The following is a 27551-nucleotide window of genomic DNA, read 5'->3' as shown; positions in this document are numbered from 1 at the left end:
TGCGCACCAAAACAGGTTTAAGTTGTCTGGGGCCATTGACGGTGAAACGGCGTTGGTTCAGACCTTAGATGTCCTGGATGATATAGCTAAGTAAAGTAGCAAGCAGAATTGAGCTTAGAGTGGTAAGCAGCTGAACTAAGCACACACAGAAGCAAGAAAAATTTTGTGTAGCATTTATTCACCATTCAAACAATATAGACATAATGAACACTTAAATAAATTTCCTTCACTTCACGAATCTGGTCACAAATTTTTTGTCATCAGAAAACCCGTTTCGGTCTCTAATGACCATCTTCAGATCTGTTTTATAAAAACATGCAGTTTGTTTTGAACAGTAGTGCTGCTAACAAGATGACTCTTGTATACACTATTATTTGTATGTATTTGACGATGCTGGCGCTGATTTTCCGTTTAGCATTTCACGATGTTACTGTGGCTTCGGTATATTAGGACATGTTTTTATAACACAGATCTGAAGGTGATCATTACAGGCTGAAACCGGTACTCTGATGACAAAAAGTTTGTAATCATAGACGTGAAGTAAAGGAAATTTATTCTGCATTCGGGTCACTGTTCAATTCATGTCGCAGCTCATGAGATCAGCTAAATTCCGTTAAATTCCAGGGAAAGACAAAATTTCAATTAACACAAAATTATCTTTCCTTCTTCGACAACGGGCCTTATAAGAGCCACCACAAACTCATTAATGAATCACACAATAAGTCGCTTCACTTTAAAAAATTTGAAGTATATTATAAAATTTTACACACGTGAATTTTAAATCTCATCAACACTGAGAAATCAGTATTTACAAGTTTGACAACAGTTTTCTTTTATTCAGTAGATGAGTTAAAAAGTGCCGCCGGGCGGGGTAGCCGCGTGGTCAGAGGCGCCTTGCCACGGTTTACGTGGCTGTACCCGTTGGAGGTTCGAGTCCTCCCTCGGGCATGGGTGTGTGTATTGCCCTTAGAGTAAGTTCGATTAACGTAGATTAAGTACTGTATAAGCCTAGGGACCGATGACCTCAGCAGTTTGGTACCATAGGAACTTACCACAAATTTCCGAATAGAGTGCCCAATTTAAACATCAAGAATAAAAGCATTAAGAATATCAACTCACAACTCAAGGAACTGAAAGCAGATACATTTGCTTAGCAACACAGACATCGGTCGGTCCCTTCAATCGGCTCAGATTAGGTACTCTGAAACACGCAGGGTAAAAATTAAAACTACGTAGTCACAAGGTGACACCAACTAAAATGAATTACAGATCACAAGCTGAAAGATCTTGTAAGGCTCTTTCAAGCCTTAACTATGAACAACATATTTCGGCTTAGTAATCTTGAAGTGAAACAAATTTGTGACAATTTAACATATGAATTTTTAAAATGGAACAATCAATTAAAAAGATTAATCTTTCATGGCGGTTTTCACACATATGCCTTTAAAATGGAAACACACGATTTAAAACTAATTATTATTGTGAACATTGAATACTTGTAAATATATGTGTAACTACGCTGTTCAGGTTTTTAATCACTGACTGTGCTGTGTGCAGTATGTGGCTGGTTGGCATTGTTGGAATATTCTCTATTGTAGCGCTGGACAGTTGGATGTGCACAGCGCGTAGCGTTGGGCAGTTGGAGGTGAGCCGCCAGCAGTAACGGATGTGGGGAGAGAGATGGCAGAGATTTGAGAGCGGACGATCTGGACGTGTGTCCGCCAGAAAAAGGAAATTTGTAAGACTGGATGTCATGAAACGATATATATATATGATGACTTCTGAACACTATTAAGGTAAATACATTGCTTGTTCTCTATCAAAATCTTTCATTTGCTAACTATGCCTATCAGTAGTTAGTGCCTTCAGTAGTTAGAATCCTTTATTTAGCTGGCAGTATTGACGCACGCTGTATTGCAGTAGTTCGAGTAACGAAGATTTTTGTAAGGTAAGTGATTCATGAAAGGTATAGGTTATTGTTAGTCAGGGCCATTCTTTTGTAGGGATTATTGAAAGTCAGATTGCGTTGCGCTAAAGATATTGTGTGTCAGTTTAGTGATGATCAGAATAAGTAAAGAGAGAAATGTCTGAGTACGTTCAGTTTTGCTCAGCTGTTTGAAAATCAAATAACGTAAGAGGTTTTATCAGCACAGTCATTAATAATTTTCCAAAGATGACGTTTTATATATGGTGTTGCCCGGAAACATTTTTTCCTTCTGTGGGCAGTATTGACAATATAATTGAAAGTTCTTGCGTGCTACACAAACCAAGGACGTTTACTTGGGTTTGTTGTATGGGAAATGAGCTCAAAACAAAGTGGAAGAGCATTATTCATTATTATTAGAATGCATCGAACTGCATAAATCACTGCCGGCATTGTGGGACGTCTGAGTAGATGAGCGCAAAAACAGAAGTGTTAAGAATGCTGAATCGTATAATCTGTTGTTCAGAAAATATTGCGAACAGACACGAAGGACGATGTCTTATTTTTAATGCAAAATTATGAATAAGAATAATATAGATACTTATGTCTGTGTATACATTGCTTCGTCGAATATAACCCTCGCGTGATATTGCATGACACGTTTTCATAACTATGTCTCAAATACTGGAGGGCAAAACTGCACACGTAAATTTCAAATCTTCTAAGGAATTATCAGTAGCAGGGTACCGAATAGTAACACATTAGCGCCGATTTGGTTAAACTGCAAACTGCGTTTCTCATTGTATTATTTTGTTTTCTGATGATGGAGATATGGGTATCCGCAGAAACTTATTCGAGTGGTGGACGGTAGTGGGAGTGGTAGAGGCGGTGGCAAGCAACTGCCTATATATGGGGACGCCAGTGCATGCGGAGAAACATTACCAGAAACGTATCAAATGTTGGACCATCTAGGTACGAAACCTTTTGATAGTCCTACTTTTTCGTTCATCCTCAATTTTCTGGGCAAGGTGAGTGATCTTTGACGCTACTTGGACCCATTTTACAGCCACCTTTTCTTCTTGATGCAGCAAAGTTGAGCAATTATACAGCAGCAGTGTCTTTATCGTACAACGTTCTGAACCACAGTTTTATTACACAATATTATTGACAATATAATTGTCAATATTAGTTAGCTGTCTAGGGAGAACGTCAACAATATTCCACAATATTATTGACCATCGCTTAATTATCTCTATGAAGTGGCGACGTCCATCACATTGCTGCCATTTGTTTCCAGTGAAGTATCTTCCAATAAGAGCAGCACGACATCTGTTGTGGACTGTATCTACATCTACATCTACATCCATACTCCGCAAGCCACCTGACGGTGTGTGTCGGAGGGTACCTTGAGTACCTCTATCGGTTCTCCCTTCTATTCCAGGCTCTTATTGTTCTCGGAAAGAAGGATTGTCGGTATGCCTCTGTGTGGGCTCTAATCCCTCCGATTTTATCCTCATGGTCTCTTCGCGAGATATACGTCGGAGGGAGCAATATACTGCTTGATTCATCGGTGAAGGTATGTTCTCGAAACTTCAACAAAAGCCCGTACGGAGCTACTGAGCGTCTCTCCTGCACAGTCTTCCACCGGAGTTTATCTATCATCTCCGTAACGCTTTCGCGAATACTAAATGATCCTGTAACGAAGCGCGCTGCTCTCCGTTGTATCTTCTCTATCTCTTCTATCAACCCTATCTGGTACGGATCCCACACAGCTAAGCAGTATTCAAGCAGTGGGCGAACAAGCGTACTGTTATCCTACTTCCTTTGTTTTCGGATTGCATTTCCTTAGGATTCTTCCAATGAATCTTAGTCTGGTATCTGCTTTACCGACGATTAACATTATATGATCATTCCATTTTAAATCACTCCTAAAGCGTACTCCCAGATAATTTATGGAATTAACTGCTTCCAGTTGCTGACCTGCTATATTGTAGCTAAATGATAAGGGATCTTTTTTTCTATGTATTCGGAGCACATTACACTTGTCTACATTGAGATTCAGTTGCCATTCCCTGCACTATGCGTCAATTCGCTGCAGATGCTCCTGCATTTCAGTACAATTTTCCATTGTTACAACCTCTAAATATATCACAGCATCATCCGAAAACAGCCTCAGTGAACTTCCGATGTCATCCACAAGGTCATTTATGTATATTGTGAATAGCAACCGTCCTACGACACTCCCCTGCGGTACACCGCCGGCCGGTGTGGCCGTGCGGTTAAAGGCGCTTCAGTCTGGAACCGCGTGACCGCTACGGTCGCAGGTTCGAATCCTGCCTCGGGCATGGATGTGTGTGATGTTCTTAGGTTAGTTAGGTTTAAGTAGTTCTAAGTTCTAGGGGACTGATGACCACTGAAGTTAAGTCCCATAGTCCTCAGAGCCATTTGAACCATTTTGCGGTACACCTGAAATCACTCTTACTTCGGAAGACTTCTCTCCATTGAGAATGACATGCTGCGTTCTGTTATCTAGGAACTCTTCAATCCAATCACACAACTGTTCTGATTGGCCATATGCTCTTACCTTGTTCATTAAACGACTGTGGGCAACTGTATTGAACGCCTTGCGGAAGTCAAGAAACACGGCATCTACCTGGGAACCCGTGACTGTGGCCCTCTGAGTCTTGTGGACGAATAGCGCGAGCTACAGAGTAGATACTTAGATTCCTATCAATAAAACACGGGACCAACGCTGCTGTTCTTGAACAGCCTGGACCACACGTTGAGGGCCCAAGGTCGTTATTTACCCACTTGTCTTAGCCAGCAAGGATTTTTATGTGCCCAGTAGTACATACTGCGAAAACTGATTCACCCATGCTTTGTAAACGATGCTTCATCAGTTAATAAAATCAAGCAGAGAATCTGAGCATCGCTTTGCGGTTTTCGTGGACCCCTTTCGAAGATTTGTAGACGATTTAGAAGAATAATTGACACGGAACTTCGATGTTGCAAAATATGGGAAGGATGATAGATATGCTTGGACTGATCACACTCATCGTACATTTAGTCTGCCTGGTAATGACGCGTGGAGTGTGTAGGACAACTGGTAAAACGTTAGTTGCATTTCTGTCATCGGTTGTAAGTAGGCTTTTTAGGTTTTTTTATTGGTAATGTCACGTAGCACTCTATATGAAGATCACTGACTGTGCTGTGTGCAGTCTGAGGCTGGTCGGCATTGTTGCAATAGTCGCTGTTGTAGTGTTGGGCAGTTGGCTGTTAACAGCGCGTAGCGTTGCGCAGTGGGAGGTGAGCCGCCAGCAGTGGTGGATGTGGGGAGAGAGATGGCGGAGTTTTGAGAGCAGATGATCTGGACAGAGACAGTAAATTTGTAGGACTTGATGTCATGAACTGATATACAATATGACTTTTGAACAATATTAAGGTAACTACATTGTTTTTTCTCTATCAATATCATTCATTTGCTAACTATGCCTATCAGTAGTTAGTGCCTTCAGTAGTTAGAATCTTTTATTTAGCTGGCAGTAGTGGCGCACGCTGTATTGCAGTAGCTTGAGTACCGAAGATTTTTGTGAGGTAAGTGATTTGTGAAAGGTATAGTTTAATTTTAGTCAGGGCCATTCTTTCTAGGGATTTTCGAAAGTCAGACTGCGTTGCGCTAAAAAATATTGTGTGTCAGGTTAAGCACAGTCTTGTATAATTGTTCAAAGGGGAAGTTTCAGTTGGAGATATGTACTTTCAAATGATAGGTGTTAATATGCCGAAATAAGTTTCCTACCGCTCACTAAATATGTAAGGTTGTACTATATGAATATTTTAAATTACCAATACTTCATAATTAACAAAGTTTCTGAGTTAACTAATTAGATCACTGCAACCACAATAACAACTAGTACGTAATGAATGATATTCAATGGGACTGAACTTATTTATGAAACTAAAATTACTTTGTTCTCAATGGGTACGAGGTACACTATAATACTGTCACTATCATAGTTTAAAAAAAAAAAAAAAACATATTAGATGCGATTGGATACTGAACTTGCTTCGTCTCAATCTACTCACGGAAGTCCACTGGGGGCTGTAATCATCGAATGACAGCGAAACTTGGTAGATACGCTAATGCGTTAATAGCGAACCGTTTTACTCTGGAAAAAATAGATCCCATTTGGTCACCAGGTGCAAAACTGGCGCTGTACAGCTCTCTCCGGCGCTCATATTGAACAAACTGTCTAAGTGGCGTTAATAAGAAAATCAACATTACGGCTTTCTCATTTTTTTTGATCGTTTCTGCCTCAGTCTCTTTCCTAATCCATAACCGGTACATATGGAAACAATTCTATATGTCTTCCTTGCATTCACAACATCAGATTTGCACCTCCTGGCCAAAATTGAAATTATTTTTTTCAGCGTAAATCGGTTCCAGATTAACGCAAATAGAATATGTACCAAGTTTCGCTGCCACACTATAATTACAGCCAATACCGGACCTCTGTGAGTAGCTGCACTCTAATCATAAGCACCTGGTACTACACTACTGGCCGTTAAAACTGCTACACCAAGAAGAAATTCAGATGATAAACGACTATTCATTGGACAAATATATTATACTAGAACTGACATGTGATTACATTTTCACGCAATTTGGGTGCGTACATCCTGAGAAATCAGTATCCAGAACAACCATCTCTGGCCGTAATAACGGCCTTGATTCGCCTAGGCATTGAGCCAAACAGAGCTTGGATAGCGTGTACATGTACAGCTGCCCATGCAGCTTCAACACGATACCACAGTTCATCAAGAATAGTGACTAGAGTTTTGTGACGAGCCAGTTGCTCGGCCACCATTGACCAGACGTTTTCAATTGGTGAAATATCTGGAGAACGTGCTGGCGTTGCGCTAAAAATTTTGTGTGTCATTTTAGTGTTGATCAGAATAGGTAAAGAGCAAAATGCGAAATGTCTGAGTACGTTCAGTTCTGCTCAGCTGTTTGAAAATCAAATAACGTAGGGGTTTACCAGCATAGTAATTTATTAATTTTTTTAAGGGGACGTTACACGGTTACTGTTCTTCTTCGTTTGCTCATTTTATTCTCCTTGGACTGTGATAGCTTGGCCCGATCAGGATACCTTTCAGCAAACAGCTGTAGAGTACCAACATCCACCGTAACCAAAAACCATATCCACTTCATTCGACTGTCTTATAAATTGTCAAATTCTGAACAACTTCGAGAGCAAGTTCTCTGACCGCTAACAGCAGAGCCCAGATTTACAGGTTACAAGCGCTCAGGTCAACACAAGAACCTAATATGAGTTACGTGCTTGCGTTAAAGTTCTTTGCGAAGGCTCTTCCCAATTCCACAGAAAAATACACTGATCCATTTTAAAATTCGAAACCGCTAGTATATTTCTTCAACTCTAAACGTTAAAAAATGGTTCAAATGGCTCTGAGCACTATGCGACTTAACTTCTGAGGTCATCAGTCGCCTAGAACTTAGAACTAATTAAACCTAACTAACCTAAGAAAATCACACACATCCATGCCCGAGGCAGGATTCGAACGTGCGGCCGTAGCGGTCGCTCGGCTCCAGACTGTAGCGCCTAGAACCGCACGGCCACTCCGGCCGGCTAAACGTTAAAAGTTACTTGCATCTGTCACCAATTCGCCACATTTTCTGCTATTACTCATCAAATGTTTATAGTAACGGATCCCTTATGGGAAACAACTACGTTCGTTGACAGCTCCTGAGGAAGACCACGTTCGACAATGCTGGAACTGCCCTCATATATGTCGAGATATGGGAACACGTAATGCACCAAGGAACATTGTCAAACATGATCGCTTTTGCGGTGTAGATATTATAGTTTCGGGACGTAGAATGTTGCACGGACGTAGTGACTTCTGAACCTTTGAATGTAATTTATTCGCTGGTCACTATCATTGTGACACTGTACTCATTCCGCATGTGCGTCTTTGTGGATGATAGCTCGCGAGCGCAACGAACTCCACAAGGGGAGGAGCTCCTGGAACGAGAGGACATTCGGCGAACGGACTTGACTGCCCGTTAACACGACTTACATTCCGTCGAGCGACCAACAGGAGTCAACCGCGCAGGTGGAGGGTTGGAACTCCCTACCACAAGAACTCCTTGCCAATACTGCCATCAGCATGGAAGCACGTTACAAACCACGCGTTGCCGCCCGTGTTGATCAGACACCCTATTCAGAATCATGTCCCGCCATTTGTAATTTTCAGGGGCCATCATAAATGGCCCCGACTTCAGTACAATTATTGCCTTTGAATAAAAGTGTCATTTGTTGTTCGCCTCAGCCTGAATTTCTTTCAGTTACGTTCTGTGTTATATTGTAGCAGTTCATTCTAGGTATCGGGCAAGTTTCATCGAACTATGGTACTTGGCAGTGACACATCATGTGAAAAGTACTTTCTTCCTGCACACCGATGTGTTTACAAACATGGTTATCACAGAAGAGTTTCTGTGAAGTTTGGACGGTAGGAGACGAGATACTGGCAGAATTGAAGCTGTGAGGACGGGTCGTGAATCGTGCTTGCGTAGAGCACTTGCCAGCGAAAGGCAAAGGTCCCGAGGCCGAGTCTCTGTCCGGAATACAGTTTTAATCAGCTAGGAAGTTTCATATCAGTGCACACTCCGCTGCGGAGTGAAAATCTCATTCTGGAACCCTCCCCCAGGCTGTGGCTAAGTCATGTTTCCGCAGTGTCCTTGTAACGCCGGAAATGCATATCCTCCTATTTCCATCTATTGTACTATTATTTTTTTTCCTTGTTTGTTACCTCAAGATATGACATTTCTGTCTCTTTATATATTGTAATTGTTTTACTGTTTGTATATATATATTTCTGCACTTATGTCGATGTATAATTGGTTTGTTTCGTAAATATTATTTGTATTTTTACGCTGGGTCTTGCCTAGGGAAAACTGCTATCGAACGATTACGTCGATAGGTCGTGTGAAGAATCAAAGTGTGTAGGATCTTTGGTAGTGTTAACTCTGCCGCGTGGAGCGCGGGCAGAACAGAGAGAGTCTGGCTGGAGTAGCGAGTGGAGCAGGTGTGTTGTGTGACGCTCCCGCGAGTTGCCGCGCTTTCGGGGTTTGGCAGCATGTAATTGCGCTCGACTCGCGATGATAGTTTCTGACATGGTGTCGCGGACGGGAAGCATTAGCTGGCGCACATCAAGAGCCCGTTTCGCCTGGTGACCGTGTCGAGAAGAAGGCGCGCCAACATCCAGCTTCTGCAACAGCGACGGCCGACAATGAGTGACTGTCGCCACCTCCTCGATCGACGGCTTCAAACCTTCAATCAACCAACAAGGAAGACTAAAAGCACGTAAAGTTTCAGAACTGTATGGCAGACCTCAGCTTTTCAAATTGTTCCATTTGCCTAGCAAAATTACAGCAACTTAGCATGAACCTTTGTTGCTCATTGTCCCAATTGCATTGCCAAGTAGGGTCCCTTCCTTTTCCGAAATGAGCCCGAGGGTCGTTGAAATTCAAACGCCAGCATCATTCGATTTCACTGCTTTAATTTCAAAGTTCAGCTGGCTACAATATTTAGATTGCACAAGCACAAATTAAGAGTGCGAGTTTTGTTACCGTATTTTAGTTACCTGTGACTGCAGCTCAGCTTGGTACGTACTAAATTTTACTATTGTTAATTGTTCAGAATCATTTAATTCAAGTTCAAAGTTAATTCTCTTATTTCTAAATTGCGTAGAGTCAAGTTGCTTTTGAAATGATTGTTGAGGTAGTCCAAGACTAACCGTATTTTACTGGATTTCGATGTGCTTCAGAAAGAAAGCTCACTATTAACTTCAGTCACTAAATTAACTTTCGATTTTCCGGTTTTATTAATTCTTTTGCTAAATTAAGTTAGAGTGTAGCGAAATTTATTACTTCTGACAAACTTTCAGTTTTCACACTACACGTGTCAACCTTCAGTTGCCACGCTTCTAGTGTTAATTATATGTGTAATAACCTTTCTTTTTCAGTTACTATAGTAATTGTCCTTAGGACTGGCGACCGTGATTTCCCCCAAATCTCAAATATCTAATCACCGCTAGTTAATTGTTAACGTAACGGCCGCACATTTACTTTCTTTATTAACTTTACCCCTTTTAAAAAATTAATTTCCACCAGTTTCATTTGCATTTTTCCTTTCATTTAGATGTAACCCTTTCCTCCCTCTTTACCGATAGATTAACTTCGGTGACGATTGTTTTTCCCAAATTTCCATTAGGTACACGCGGTTTAATTTTTCACTGTCATTAAGGTCGATAAGTGAGGGGGGAGGTTACACGTGGCGACCTGGTGACAGGACAATCTTCGGATTTGAGGTTGTTCTGGACACGAATTTTGTATGTTGCAAATCTCGTAACAAAGTACTGGTTACGTACAGGCCGTTACGTCAGCGAGAATAAGTAGTGGGAGTAATCCTAATTATATTGGAGATTTGGCAGTTATATTGAAAATTATTAAAATGAGTGAAGGCAACAATTGCCAAAATTTGGTAGACTTGGATACGGAACAATCGGTCGAACAGTGGGAAACGCGCGCCACGGTACCCATTGTTCAGGGACAGGCGGCTAGCATGGAAGACGCGACCGCCGAAACGCAACAAAGAGCAGAAATGGAATTCCAAAGTTTAGAAAATGTTTCGGAATCAGAAGTGAAAATCAAATCTGAATCCCTTGATGACGAATACGGGGGGACAATTAAAGAGGAAGCCGCTACAGAAGTAAAACCGGTAGTTTCCGGGAATTTAACTGATTTATTGAATGTTTTGATTAACGAAATCAAGAGTCAATCGGCCAAGCAAGAAGATCAGGCTGCCAAACAAGAAGCTCAGGCTGCCAAGCAAGAAGCTCAGTCTGAAAAATTTGAACGGATGCTAGACAATCAGAACAAAGCGATTAACGTTGTTATCAACAATGTTGGAGTTGTTAACACAAAAGTTGATAAAATCAAAGAAGATATTGTTGTAATTAATACCGAAATCGGTAATCTTAAACAGGAAATGATAGGCGTTCAGGCGGAAATTGCGAGCATAAATACTCGTTTTGATTCCGAAATTAGCAGAATCGAGAAAAGTGTAGGAGACGCAGTTGCTCCGATCATCGAGAATAAGGTGACGGAACAAATTCAATTAGTGAGAAAAGAGGATCATCAGAAGGTGGAAACTTTAAAGGCTTTAGTATCCGAAGTAGATACCAAAGTGACGAAGCAGGCTAATACCTGCGAAGAGAAAAAGAGGGAAGTGGAAACGCTTGCGACAACCACTTGCCAAGTGATTACGAGGGTGTCGGAATTAGAAAGGAAACTTGACGAAAAACAGAGCTATGTGCCAATCTGTGCACGTAGTTCGGAGTTGTTCACGAAAGAGGAGCGGTTCGACCCCTTGAAAAAAGGCGGTATACACCCGACGGATTTCATTAAAAATTGTGAAAGAGTTTTACCCAGATCATGGACTAATGAGAGAAAAATTAATGCGGTTATTGATGTGTTGGCTGGTGATGCCTAGCGTTGGGGCTTAAACCTCAACATTACGAACCTGACTTTTGACGAGTTTAAAAATTTGTTTCTGGCTGAATACTGGTCAGAGCAGAAACAGCAAGGTGTCTGGCGCGAATTTGTCGTATCGAGGCCTTTCGATGCGAATTCGCGCGTTTCGATGAAGGAGTTTTGTGAGGGCTGGATCCGCAAGTTGGCATATTTGCGTGATCGCCGCACGGAATCCGAAATAGTCTGGGAACTCTACAAGAAGCTTCCAGATGATACAAAACGCTACGTAGGAAGCAATTACAGGACAATCAATGATTTCCTGGAAAGAGTTGAGGACGAGGACAATTGGCGCAATAATCGCGACAGTGGTGGAGGCCATGGTAACAACAACAGGAACCACAACAACGATAACTATGGGAATAATGCATACCGCAATCTTGGCAGCAATAACAATAATGGTTCGGGCCGTAATGACAATCGGTACAATGCAAATAATAACCGGAATGACGGAAACCAGTATCATACTAGCATGATACGGGCTGCGCAGAATAGTAATAACGCCAGAGGGTGTGACCAGCCGCCTCAGCAGTATCCGGGGAGCGTATCTGCTGGGACGAGACAGGGAAACCATTAGCCGCGCGGGTGAGGGGCCGACCGGGCGTGGAGAAATTTTGGCGGCCCAATAACAGGAGAAAACCGAGGTGTCGTCGTTATGAAAATTCCGTATGGTCTAATCAACGGCGGGAGAGTGTGCCAGTGTTAGGAGAAAGGAGTGCGTCCACAAGTAGTAGATCAACTGTATACACGGCAGTAGAAAATACATTCACTGTCAGTGACAACAATTTAAGTAGTGTTCCGGAAATCTATTATAAAGGGGCAGCTGTAATACCCACAGCGGAACTGGAGATTGAGTTTAAGAATAATTCGCAATTGTTGAGGGAAGATCAGATGTCGGATAACACGTCCGTCATTGAGCGAGGGGATGCAGAGAGGGATGAGGTCTGGTTAAGGCAGTTCGGTCGCTTATACGACGAACTAAGAGATTATAGGGGCCTGTACGGGAGAAGCATTTATGGAGAGCGCGGGCAGGATTTGCCGCGTCTCGTCCCGCAGGAAGATAGTGATTGTGAAGTGATGGAAAGTTCTGGCCCTAACCGGCAGACTTTACTAGAAATAGTTTATGTTAATGGGGAGCACGAGCAAGATGCGTCGTGTTTCGTCCCGCAAGAGTTGAATGTTGAAGTAGTAACGGAAAGCTCTGGCCCTAACCGGCAGACTTTACCGAAAGTTGTAGTGGTAGAAGTAGCCGACCCATCCGACGCGAACATCCAGTTTAAACATTGCGAGAGTATTAAGGAGAAAGATTACGAAAATTTTAGTGATAGCCGGAAACGATTGGTAGAAAAGCACGTAGATTACAGCGTGTATGAGGTTAGAGCTGACATTATACGGTCAGAAGATAACAGTGTGGGTTGCGCAGATCTAGAGAAAGTAATTGCAGATACTACTGGGCACATGTCTCCAGGTAGATTGGCAGATGAGATCAATCTGATTAAAGAGGAATCAACGAAGGTGACAATTAGTGAATTGATAGCAAAGCAACACTCACTAGTTGACGAGTTACAGGAAAAGGTTTCGGTATTGGAGGCGACGCTACAGACTAAGCCTCAGGACAAACGTGTTGAAATTAAAACTGTATGTGAACAGAGGCTGAAAAAGCCGCCAGATAAACCGGATTTAGGATCAAAGCCGGATGGTTTTTTCTGGAATGACCTGGATATAGACGAGGATTTACTGTGGGAAAATAAAGAAACAGTCGAGGACAAGTGTAGACAGATAGTAGTGTCTGTTAATATGCACGACCTACAACTAAACGTGTTGATTGACACCGGTGCAGAATTGAGTGCTGTATCTGGGAAAATATTTGAGTTACTGAAAGACAGACCTGGCATCGTAGTTATGCCAGTAACAGGGGTGAAAATTATCGGTGCTACTGGGAAGGCCAGTAAACCGGTCACAAAACAGACTTTTGTCAACTTCGAGATATGTGGGGCACGATTTGAACAAGAGTTTGTCGTCGTGCCAGACTTAACTACGGAAGTAATTATCGGGTTAGATTGGCTATTAAAGTACCGTGCAGTGATTAATTGCGAAAGCAAAACTTTGACATGTACGTCACAAGATAAAGCAATAGTAGTTAGTTTTGACGAGGCAGGAGACGGTGTGCATAGGCAATACCAGCCTACACACATTGTTAACTGGCCGGATGACATTGACGTAGGAATGAATTTGAACTGCCGTAACGTGAGGAATCTCGGCATTGACAAAAGTGTAGAAAGTGAATTGGAAGAGATAATCAAATTCCCTCCACGGATTGACATTAGTATTGGTGTGAAAAAAGATCGTTTGCGAGAAGTAATGAAGCTAAGAGCCGATGCACGCATACGTCGTCATGACGCTAAAGCGCGTTTTGCTAAGTTTGCAATCGGAGACTTAGTACTTGTAAAAGCTCATGAGAAATCGAGCGAGATAGACAATGAAATCTCTAAATTTAAGTTTGTTTATAATGGACCTTATAAAGTCATTGGTATACCTCACACAAATGCTTATTGCTTAGAGTATCCAAGCTCTGGAAAACGATTAGGTATACGGAATATAGTAGACTTGAAATTGTACCAACCTAGGATCGATTAATACCACACAATGCGTAATTTGTACAATATGTAAATATAGAGTGTAAGATTTAAGGATGTGCCATGTGGCGATGCTTTTGCCTGACCTAGAGGTCATTAAAGAAATTGTAATTAATAAGTAATTTATGTTGATTAAATGATTTAAGAGTGATTATTTATCAATTGAAAAATCCAAGCTGCTAGTTTAAGTTTTCAGCTGAGTCACAGTAGATTAAGGAATGTAAATATGATTTTGTAAATAGCTGTAAGATTCCATAAATATGTGATTTACTAGTCATTGCCGATGTACTTAGACGCTGTTTTCAGTTTCAGGCTTGTACATGTGTGATGATGGACAGTGTTGAGTTATCCACTGTGATAGTGTTAATGGACTCCTTGAGATTACTCGGGAGTGAGTTTTTCCTAAAGAATTCAGTGAAACGGACGTTCTGGAAATGCCGTTACGCAGGCGAGTGAGATCAAGCGTGCCGCATAGGCGGGCGCAACAATACTGGCGAGGCTGAGCCGCTGTCGGCTCTTGTGCCGCTGTCGGCTCTTGGGCCGCTGTCGGCATTCTTTGTACTTGCGAGTACGGAAGGCGGAGTTGTTTTTCTTCCCGGACAGCTGATATGAAAGAATTCTGTTGTCAATATTTATGTTTTTGTCGATCTGCTGTATATTATTTTCTTGTTTAGCGTTAAGTGCACACTCATGACGAGAATATTAATTATGAAAAGTTTATATAAAACACATATTCTGTGTAATTAATTATTAATTTGAGTATTTTGATATACCTGTTTTCTATGACCATGTAATCTGATTAATTTTGTAAATAGTATTCCATTTCTTGATACTGTTGGGAATTTTGACAATTTTAGAATAGCTAAACCATTTTCTATGTTTTCTATGAATTTTGTCAACCTGTTTTATTTTGTGCAAGATGACAGAGTGGAATAAGATTAGGAGTGTCTTCACTCAATTATTATGGTCTAAAAATTGATTTATGGTTAATTAGACGAATGCTAAATTTTGTTGATGTTTTGAGCATATGCATATCCGCTGTTTCTTTTTTGGGACATTTACTGAGTCTGTTTACGTTACACGAACATCCTCAGACAATGTGGGGCACGTGTAACGCCGGAAATGCATATCCTCCTATTTCCGTCTATTGTACTATTATTTTTTTTCCTTGTTTGTTACCTCAAGATATGACATTTCTGTCTCTTTATATATTGTAATTGTTTTACTGTTTGTATATATATATTTCTGCACTTATGTCGATGTATAATTGGTTTGTTTCGTAAATATTATTTGTATTTTTACGCTGGGTCTTGCCTAGGGAAAACTGCTATCGAACGATTACGTCGATAGGTCGTGTGAAGAATCAAAGTGTGTAGGATCTTTGGTAGTGTTAACTCTGCCGCGTGGAGCGCGGGCAGAACAGAGAGAGTCTGGCTGGAGTAGCGAGTGGAGCAGGTGTGTTGTGTGACGCTCCCGCGAGTTGCCGCGCTTTCGGGGTTTGGCAGCATGTAATTGCGCTCGACTCGCGATGATAGTTTCTGACATGGTGTCGCGGACGGGAAGCATTAGCTGGCGCACATCAAGAGCCCGTTTCGCCTGGTGACCGTGTCGAGAAGAAGGCGCGCCAACATCCAGCTTCTGCAACAGCGACGGCCGACAATGAGTGACTGTCGCCACCTCCTCGATCGACGGCTTCAAACCTTCAATCAACCAACAAGGAAGACTAAAAGCACGTAAAGTTTCAGAACTGTATGGCAGACCTCAGCTTTTCAAATTGTTCCATTTGCCTCGCAAAATTACAGCAACTTAGCATGAACCTTTGTTGCTCATTGTCCCAATTGCATTGCCAAGTAGGGTCCCTTCCTTTTCCGAAATGAGCCCGAGGTCGTTGAAATTCAAACGCCAGCATCATTCGATTTCACTGCTTTAATTTCAAAGTTCAGCTGGCTACAATATTTAGATTGCAAAAGCACAAATTAAGAGTGCGAGTTTTGTTACCGTATTTTAGTTACCTGTGACTGCAGCTCAGCTTGGTACGTACTAAATTTTACTATTGTTAATTGTTCAGAATCATTTAATTCAAGTTCAAAGTTAATTCTCTTATTTCTAAATTGCGTAGAGTCAAGTTGCTTTTGAAATGATTGTTGAGGTAGTCCAAGACTAACCGTATTTTACTGGATTTCGATGTGCTTCAGAAAGAAAGCTCACTATTAACTTCAGTCACTAAATTAACTTTCGATTTTCCGGTTTTATTAATTCTTTTGCTAAATTAAGTCAGAGTGTAGCGAAATTTATTACTTCTGACAAACTTTCAGTTTTCACACTACACGTGTCAACCTTCAGTTGCCACGCTTCTAGTGTTAATTATATGTGTAATAACCTTTCTTTTTCAGTTACTATAGTAATTGTCCTTAGGACTGGCGACCGTGATTTCCCCCAAATCTCAAATATCTAATCACCGCTAGTTAATTGTTAACGTAACGGCCGCACATTTACTTTCTTTATTAACTTTACCCCTTTTAAAAAATTAATTTCCACCAGTTTCATTTGCATTTTTCCTTTCATTTAGATGTAACCCTTTCCTCCCTCTTTACCGATAGATTAACTTCGGTGACGATTGTTTTTCCCAAATTTCCATTAGGTACACGCGGTTTAATTTTTCACTGTCATTAAGGTCGATAAGTGAGGGGGGAGGTTACATCCTTTCTCTCAGAAGTGCTAGTTCTACAAGGTCCGCAGAAGAGCTTCTGTGAAGTGTGGAAGGTACGAGACGAGATACTGGCAGAATTGAAGCTGTGAGGACGTGTCGCGAATCGTGTTTGCGTAATCAGTGGTAGAGCACTTGCCCGTGAATGGCAAAGGTCCTGAGTTTGAGTCTCTGTCCAACACACAGTTTTAATCTGCCAGGAAGTTTCATGGTTATCATATATTTTTGAAGGATAATTCGCAGCAAATAGCAGTTTCCGAGGTGATGTTTTGGTTGTGGTCTCATAGTATACCTAAACCTAGGGTGTACAGTACGCTCCATACCGTGCTCTATATAATTAAAACCACACTGGAGAGAAAATGAGCCACCCTCGGAATACATCACACTAATATCGTGTAATAGTATCTCTAGCCTTATTATGGTTACCATTTTGGCGAGGATGAGTGTTCACAAGTTACTTCAGGTATGTAGTTTCCAGCTGAGGCCACTCATAGGTGATTAGAGCCTCTAGACCTACCATATTACGAGGATGCTGACTTGCTACATTCCAGCCGCTGTTGCAAATAGTCCCGAAAATTTCCTTTGGATTAACATGGGGTGATTCAGCTGACCTGTATGATGCGACAGGATGACTGGTTGGTCAAATCAGGAACGCATACCTGCAGCCCTGTAAACACGGGTGTTGTCATCACAGAAGACGCAAGTCAGATTAGCTGCAGAGGAATGGTGAAGAATTGGTCACTCAGAATGTTGAAATAAACGTTTGGTTCATGTTCGCGGTGACTGGAATAGCTGTGTCCAAGTCCTGCTGTAGAAAACACCTCCGAAACATTATAGAATCATCTCCAGCCCGACTATATTGTTCGTCGGTGCAGTCTGGCTCTATATGGAGAAAAATGCAAGTTACGATCCAGAATCAGCAGTGTCCTTCCTGTCACGTCGTTTAAATAATATCTGGGCATAAAGCTGAAGAGAAATGTGAAATGGAACAAGCATATGAGTACTGTGGTAGGGAAGGCGAATGGTCGACTTCCGATTATTGGGAGAATTTCGGGAAAGTGTGGTTCATCTGTAAGGGAGACTGTTGTGTTGGCAGAAGAGCCAACACCGTGTTACTAGTGGAGGCCGAAATGCACGCGTTTTAGCTCACGCAGGCTGGCGTGAGGAGGGAAGAAGTACACTCCTGGAAATGGAAAAAAGAACACATTGACACCGGTGTGTCAGACCCACCATACTTGCTCCGGACACTGCGAGAGGGCTGTACAAGCAATGATCACACGCACGGCACAGCGGACACACCAGGAACCGCGGTGTTGGCCGTCGAATGGCGCTAGCTGCTCAGCATTTGTGCACCGCCGCCGTCAGTGTCAGCCAGTTTGCCGTGGCATACGGAGCTCCATCGCAGTCTTTAACACTGGTAGCATGCCGCGACAGCGTGGACGTGAACCGTATGTGCAGTTGACGGACTTTGAGTGAGGGCGTATAGCGGGCATGCGGGAGGCTGGGTGGACGTACCGCCGAATTGCTCGACACGTGGGGCGTGAGGTCTCCACAGTACATCGATGTTGTCGCCAGTGGTCGGCGGAAGGTGCACGTGCCCGTCGACCTGGGACCGGACCGCAGCGACGCACGGATGCACGCCAAGACCGTAGGATCCTACGCAGTGCCGTAGGGGACCGCACCGCCACTTCCCAGCAAATTAGGGACACTGTTGCTCCTGGGGTATCGGCGAGGACCATTCTCAACCGTCTCCATGAAGCTGGGCTATGGTCCCGCACACCGTTAGGCCGTCTTCCGCTCACGCCCCAACATCGTGCAGCCCGCCTCCAGTGGTGTCGCGACAGGCGTGAATGGAGGGACGAATGGAGACGTGTCGTCTTCAGCGGTGAGAGTCGCTTCTGCCTTGGTGCCAATGATGGTCGTATGCGTGTTTGACGCCGTGCAGGTGAGCGCCACAATCAGGACTGCATACGACCGAGGCACACAGGGCCAACACCCGGCATCATGGTGTGGGGAGCGATCTCCTACACTGGCCGTACACCACTGGTGATCGTCAAGGGGACACTGAATAGAGCACGGTACATCCAAACCGTCATCGAACCCATCGTTCTACCATTCCTAGACCGGCAAGAGAACTTGCTGTTCCAACAGGACAATGCACGTCCGCATGTATCCCGTGCCACCCAACGTGCTCTAGAAGGTGTAAGTCAACTACCCTGGCCAGCAAGATCTCCGGATCTGTCCCCCATTGAGCATGTTTGGGACTGGATGAAGCGTCGTCTCACGCGGTCTGCACGTCCAGCACGAACGCTGGTCCAACTGAGGCGCCAGGTGGAAATGGCATGGCAAGCCGTTCCACGGGACTACATCCAGCATCTCTACGATCGTCTCCATGGGAGAATAGCAGCCTGCATTGCTGCGAAAGGTGGATATACACTGTACTAGTGCCGACATTGTGCATGCTCTGTTGCCTGTGTCTATGTGCCTGTGGTTCTGTCAGTGTGATCATGTGATGTATCTGACCCCAGGAATGTGTCAATAAAGTTTCCCCTTCCTGGGACAATGAATTCACGGTGTTCTTATTTCAATTTCCAGGAGTGTATACTGACGTGAGGTCTGGAACATGACATGGAATTAAAATTCAGAAAGCGGACGTAATTAGTTTGATACTTAACTTTAATCCATTAATGAGAAACGTCGCTCTTGACGGTATATGATTCGCAATATTATCTGTTCAGAAAACATATATTAACTGAAGAAGGCGCCTTGCTAGGTCGTAGAAAATGACGTAGCTGAGGGCTATGCTAAACTGTCGTCTCTGCAAATGAGAGCGTATGTAGTCAGTGAACCACCACTAGCAAAGTCGGCTGTACAACTGGGGCGAGTGCTAGGGAGTCTCTGTAGACTGGACCTGCCGTGTGGCGGTGCTCGGTCTGCAATCACTGATAGTGGCGACACGCGGGTCCCACGTATACTAACGGACCGCGGCCGATTTAAAGGCTACCACCAAGCAAGTGTGGTGTCTGGCGGTGACACCACAGAGATCGCATATACGACGCTGTTTTTGAGTACCACTCGAGTGTTTGGAACCGCACGAGGTCATATTAAAGGAAGACATCGAAGCAGTCAGAAGCATGGTCACCTAGTCACGGCTGTACACCTTTTACAGCGCTCCAAAGCGACCCGTGTGCTGTTTCTATGGTGTGACTAATACTTTGTTTAGCAAGCCTACTTTGTCCGTGTCATATCGTACCAACTTTTCGTTTACACTGACGAGCCAAGATTGACGAAAAGGCAATGGGGCACGACGTGATGCATTTGTCTCACCACAGTTGTGGTAGAATAAGGTTTCTGACGCCCCACATTCAAATTGAGTCCCTAAATTCAAACCAACAGCGACCACATTTGCTGTAGACCCTCTGTAGCCTCTTATAGATCTGTAGAGGAGACGTGACGTCGATTAGTCACACACTTGTAGTCGTTCCCTGCAGCTGTTTATGCATGTCGAAACACTGTTTTTGAGATCTTCCCTAACATGGGATCTTGTTTAACCTGCAATGTTCTATAACCCATGCACCTTGCACCAACTATCATCTCACGATGACAGTTAACACGCGACGTATTTTAGAATTCACTACACTCCTGCCTGAACAGACTACTCAGATGTTGCGTCTACACTAGCGCACTATGCCTGTAGTCACAACAGCCGAGCGTCATGCGCGACAATCTTCGAAAGGGACAACCATTCCCGTTACTTTTGGTCACCCACTTTATGACTCTACTTTAATTTCGTTCTATCGTACAGATGACATCTCGACAATGTTTATGCGACACAGTTCTCTCAATGCTTTTGCTACCTTGTTAAATCAGCCAGTATCACTCAATGCCAACTCATATCCCATATTTCCCACATTTTTCTTTAAAAATTCGGTGTGGCAGATTTTATTATTTTAAATACAGGGTGATTGTAATTAAGGTGCAGCTTGGAACAAACCTCTTCCTTGCTGCATAAGCTTTATCTGTTCATCTCGGTAACTGCGCTGGTCCAAAAACCGACTGAATATCTATAGCAATATTGTGGTCGACACAAGAGGTAGATTTAAAACACTTCCATTACATTCTCGGTATAAACTGTTCATCGATGTAGCGAGTTTCGGGTGTCACACATAGTTCAGATTAAAGGGAAGCATATTGTTACCTACTCACTAGTTCACAGATTGTTAAAACTTCCTCATGCAGCAATCACACAGCACAGTCCATTGATTCAAAACGATTCATATGTGGCAAAAATTTAATGTATCGGTTCACCATATCACGTCCTGATACATGTTTAAGGAACTAGAAATAATTACGATAGTGCACAAAATAATCAGTAAGTTCGTCAACACTGTCCTGCAAACCAGTCATTGTTCATGGGACTCTAATAAGTTCTCACTCGGAATTAATTAGTAATTTCTGTCACAGAAGTCACGAATTAAAACCTCGAGTGAAGAAAATAAACTGTACGCAAAATAAGTAAATACTTCAGAATATTAGTTATCGGACTACGGCACACTGCTCACAAGACACAGGCGTTACTCCCTTTACTCTCAGCCGCAGACTGCCTGACTTCAAATGTGCCATGTCCATGCATAATTTCGCCTATGAAAAATATGTTTTATACTATTCATTATTAATGGCAGCCATGTTAGATAAAATATTTTATGACGCTCAAAATATTGAACTTTCTGCTTGGCGAGTAAATTAAAAATTATGCACATGAAACAGAAAGTAAAAAATTTATCAAAAAAACTATAACTCCAGAGTTCAGAAGCTAACAGTACTTTTCACATAATTTGTAACTGACGTTACCAATGGTCTAAAACTCCAATGTTAATTAATTCGGAAGATAATTAGTTTCAGACAATTTTAGAAACTTTACAGAAAAGTTGTGTAAGTAGGCTGTTTAGGTTTTTTTATTGGTAACGCAACCTCTGTATGAAAATCACTGGCTGTGCTGTGTGCAGTCTGTGGCTGCTTTGCATTGTTGTAATACTCGCCATTGTAGTGTTAGGCAGTTGGAGGTGAGCCGCCACCAGTGGTGGATGTGGGGAGAGAGATGGCGGAGTTTTGAAATTTGTCATGAACTGCTATATTTATATATGATGATATCAAGGTAAATACATTGTTTGTTCTCTATTAATATCTTTCATTTGCTAACTATCCCTATCAGTAGTTAGTGCCTTCCATAGTTTGAATCTTTTATTTAGCTGGCAGTAGTGGCGCTCGCTGTATTGCGGTAGCTTGAGCAGCGAAGATTTTTGTGAGGTAAGTGATTTGCGAAAGGTATAGTTTAATGTTAGCCAGGGCCATTCTTTTGTAGGGATTTTCGAAAGTCAGATTGCGTTGCGCTAAAAAATATTGTGTGTCAGGTTAAGCACAGTCTTGTATAATTGTTCAAAGGGGACGTTTCATATGTCGACCCTTAGCCGAGGATACCTCACTGGAATCTTCTGATTTTTTCTTGTAGTTTGTGTAATTAGTGTAGCTATTGTTTATTGCTAGCGCGTAATTGTAGAGAGAATCTCCTTTGTAGTTGCAGTCTTTCATTGTTGTACAGTAAAACAGTTGTGGCATGTATGTAGATTTGCACCAAGTATTTCGCAGCTGCAATTAACTAGATATTATTTTCAGTGTTATGTTAATGTGTTCTCTTATTTTTGCTCTTCAAATTGTGTTTTTCTGTGTTATCGTGTGAAATATTGTGACAATTATGGCGTGTGAAAAACGTAATACTAGGCTCCAAAGTAAACTGAGAAATGACAGTGAAGACGAAAGCAGTGTGTTAGCGCCACCGAGTAGTGAATTAACTGATGTTCAAAGTAGTAATTTGGTAATTGCGCATAGGGAAATGGAGCGGGCGGCAAACAATGGTGTAGACAGTGAAACAGGTAGTGAACAGGGAAGCGTTATCGATCGATTGGTCGGCAACAGCTCGCCTCAGGAATCGGGAATGACAGAACACAATATTGCAAATACTGCAGACTCAGGATTTGGGTTCTCACCGTTTTCTCAAATGAGTCAAGACACATTTTCCGCTTGCCAAAATGTGAATGTTGCCGGTGCAACTTCACTGCCGAAAAGCACTGAGGAACATGTTTCAGACACCAGTGCATTGTTATTACAATTAATGCAACAAATGGGACAAAAGCTTGAAAAGTTAGACACAATGGAACAACACCAGAGACAAACACAGCAACAGTTAGACACAGTGGAACAAAATCTCAAAAAGTTAGACACAATGGAACAACACCAGAGACAAACACAGCAACAGTTAGACACAGTGGAACAAAATCTCAAAAAGTTAGACACAATGGAACAAAATCAGAGACAAACACAGCAACAGTTAGACACACTGAAACAAAATCAGAGACAAACACAGCAACAGCTTCAAAAGTTAGACTCATTGGAACAAACTCTTGAACAAACGCGTGAAGATTTAACTACTGAGTTACATAACATTGAATCGAAATGTCAAAAAGTCTGTAATGACGTAAAAACTCAAATTTGTGAGCATTTTCAACCTATTTTTTCGCGGCATGAAAATGCATTACAGAATCACGAAGCAGCCATAAAAGAACTGCAAATTATTGTTCATGAAAATCATGAGACCTTGCAAGCTAAATTTGACTCAGTTGCATCTACCGATTCGGTTACGCAACTTGCAAAAACTCAGGAAAACATTAAGGACACAGTAGATACTCTGAAACTTGGTTCAGAAAAACACACTGAGGAAATAAGTACACTATCGGAGAAAGTAGCCGAACTTTTGGATCAGTTCACTAATTTATCTACGAAGGTAGATGATAATCTGATTGACGCAAGACCGGTAGTCTTTAATGACACAGAAGAGTATGAACAAATTAGGAAATTCAAACAAAATCAGAATCAAATTAATACACAACACCAAAGAGATATCCGGGAAGTACAAGATCAGCTGACACAGGTAATACAAGAATAACGTATTTCAGAGGACACTCGCGCTCCAACACGGGAAGAGGGACTTAGAAATACGGAAAAGCCGCAAAATAATAACACAGGGCATTTCGGAAGTTATGAAAGAAATTGGCAATGTGCACCGAATTTTGAGATGGAACGGCCGACACGACCTAACAATGAGCGATATGCGACTCGCCGACATGATGATTTTGACTATAAGCTCTTCATTACTACACGTAAATTCAAAACATTTAAGAATTCTGGCAACGACATTCATCCACAAGCATGGCTCCATTCAATTCTCGCATTGTTTTCCTCCCAACTGGTCGTTAGAACACAGATTAGAATTAATGTGTGGCTACTTGGAGAATGAACCAGCTGCAAGAATGCGATCGGTAATTCACGATTGCCACAGTGAAGGAGAGTTTTACCATGCCTTCCTCTCAGCATATTGGTCTCAAGCCACACAAGACCGAGTAAAACATAGCATCATAATGATGAAACGTTTCGAACAATCTGAATTTTCCAGTCTTATGAAATATTTTGAAGACATGTTGCATAAGAATCAGTATCTTTCAAACCCATACAGCCCCTCAGAACTTATCCGCATTTGTTTAATCAAACTGCCTGAACATTTACGACATATTATTTTGGCAGGACGCTGCAAAGACGACATTGAAGCATTTCAGGGACTCTTACAAGAATTAGAAATTGACACTGACAATCGCGGAACGCGAAACCAGGAACACAACAACTACAGGTCACATCCGTCACAATTCCGTGACGACAGAAACAATAACTGGACACGACAAGTCTATTCTTACAACGCAAATCGTGACCAAAACAGACACCACCCGTATGACAACCACTGGCAGAGTAATAGTTACAGAGAAAGATCGCATTTCCGTAGTAATGAATATGACAGAGACAATCATAGAAACAGACAATTTGGCAACCAGAACTATTATTATCACGGGAGACAGAATAACTTCAGACGCAACGGTCCACCGTGCAGTGATAATTCAGGGAGAAATTCTCCACCACTTAACCGACAAGAAAGAAACTACAGGAACTACCGACATGACGACAGACGATATAATCATAACGACAGACCTGAATTTCATCAGAACTGGCGGGATTCAAACAGAGCAGGGCACTTTCGACAACGTGAATTTGTAGAAGCTAGGTCTGCTAATCCCAATAACGACGCGCGCCAACAAAGAGACAGACAATGACTCGCGCCGCAGGCACCCACGTGCGCCGGCTGGCTCAGAGAAAAATAACATAGAAGCTAACCTTGAGAAAAATTCCAGTATTCTTTACCGACGTATACTGCATGATAATTGCGTTCAAGCTGAAACTCTGCGTACTAGGAAGAGTAAAGGTTTACACCACATTTCACATGTAAAACCGTTTATTGAATCTGCTTTTTAACTTAGTCTTTGTCATAAAATTTTTCGCTTCACATTACTAATATGCTTTGTCAGACTTAGAATCTGTTAACATACAACAATGTTTGAAGTTAAATATCCAATCAAGAACCAAGAGAACTTATTTAAACAGAAATGACGAATGCATTGTTATAGTGAACAGACGTCACAGTGTTATTGTGTGTGTACATTCTTGCTTGTTTGTTGCACGATTACGTAACGACTATAAGGCTCACATACTTAGAACATTTACTGGTACTGCTAATGAGATTTTAATGCAACATTTTGGTTTACTTGAAAATACATTCTGGGTTTAAAGTACTTTCTGTGAGATACCAGACGACACAGTGGTTAGTTTATGTGACAACTACATGGTTTTATCACGACGCTACTAATGAGTGACAATTTACAATGTTGCTTTTGCGGTGTTTCTGTTTTATATCTGCACAGTTTTTCTACATTATTCTGCAAAGTAAAACATGTTTTAGTAGTAACTTTTGTGGTATAGCTACAATGAGACTGCCTTTTCCATAGCACAACAATACGTTACAGCACAGTACTTTCCTCATCATGGCAATAAGCGTAATAACTAAGACATTTATACGCAAAGCATTTCACTTTTGTGTATTATGAGGTAAGTACATTGACTTCTGCAGAACTTAGCTTTCGGAGGACGATAACTACAACACTTCCACACAGATTATGTTGCAACAAGACGCACATTTAGCGCTACAGTACACATATTTGAGTGATTAATTTTGTACTTAAAACATTTATTTTTAAAGATTTTTGAATTACAAAGAAAGTTTTCCGTGATACATTTCATTCCATTGCTGTAATCTGTAACACCTGAGGGTATAATTACATTAATCCTCAGGGGGGTACACGCTTACTTTGTGTACCATGTGTGTGGCAACCACAAGGAACCCTAGCTAATATGGTATTTGCTTATACAACTTTACACATCGGTACCATATTTCTCTAACACGCAAATTACACAGCTATCTGATCATGTAACTGAGAGATAAACTTTTTTTTTATTACATCACTGACAGATGTTTACGCAATTACACAGTTGGATAACTTCACACTTATGAAATTGTATTTTGTCTGTACTTTGTGAAATGCTCATATTTTTTCGGAACCATTGTGATACTATGAGAGCTTTGAATGATATATTTGGTAAGGGAGCATGATTTTAAAGTACGTTTGAGGTAGATGACACTGTTGAAATGAGCAGAGAATTTCTTTTAGGTTTTGAAATTATTGGAGGAAGCTACGACGATTTTGAGAATTGACTGAGATGTTATGTTATTATTACGACGACGATGTGTACTATGCTGTTGAGATATGTTTATGATCAATAAGATGACGCTACCGTATATGAGGAATAAGAAGTATGTTGGAAACCAAGAATCGTACTTTAAGAGTTATGAAATGTGCGTAAATGCGTGACTATATCACAATGCTGACGAATATTTTATTTGGACACTTATATTTATAGGATTTTCTTTCTACAGATTTGCAACGCTAATTCTTGACCTGTGAAATATTTTTATGTGAGACTGTCACTGTAGCGGGAACTGCTGTCGTAAATATTTCCATAAGAAAGTTAAGTGACCACCTGCACGTAATGCGTCGTGGGCACGCAGCTGTGTCAGACGCTGGGAGAACAAGTCATTAGTGAGTGCCTCATCAGAAGCACAGGTAGAAAAAAAGAAAGGGGAGGCCATTATCCTCGCTATTGACATTTCCTTGTCGAAAGCATACTGTGGAGCTCGTAATTTATGATATTTACTGAAATGCCTAATGAAATGCCTAATGAAATGACGAGAAATATTTTTACATCTGCACACCTGATTACGACAAGCGTCTTTCTACGAGAGTTGAGAGAATTTCTACTAATTTATGAAATGTCACATGACTATTGAATGATATTTTTATGCTTTGCTTTTTGTAGTTGCTTATTTCACTTGATATCTGGTTTCCAGCTGTGTTGCAGCATTGCTTTTATAAAATAAAATGCATTTGCTAATGTGAACACTTTCTGTCAACAGATCTATTAAATAATAATTTTGTGATCCACATTCTTCAAAAAAGGAGCACTTGGAAAGGAGAGAACAATAAGAAGGGACTAGTAACAGTAACTGCATACATAATATTCTTTTCAAGTACATGGTAATATTTCTTTTACAATAAGTTGTTGTGGTGCACCACTTTAATTACTTAGACATTAAGATGTGATTATACATTTCCCTTATCTGCA

Source organism: Schistocerca americana, chromosome 4 (genome assembly GCF_021461395.2).
Source record: "Schistocerca americana isolate TAMUIC-IGC-003095 chromosome 4, iqSchAmer2.1, whole genome shotgun sequence".
NCBI lineage: Eukaryota > Metazoa > Arthropoda > Insecta > Orthoptera > Acrididae > Schistocerca > Schistocerca americana.
Note: the sequence above shows the minus strand (reverse complement) of the source record.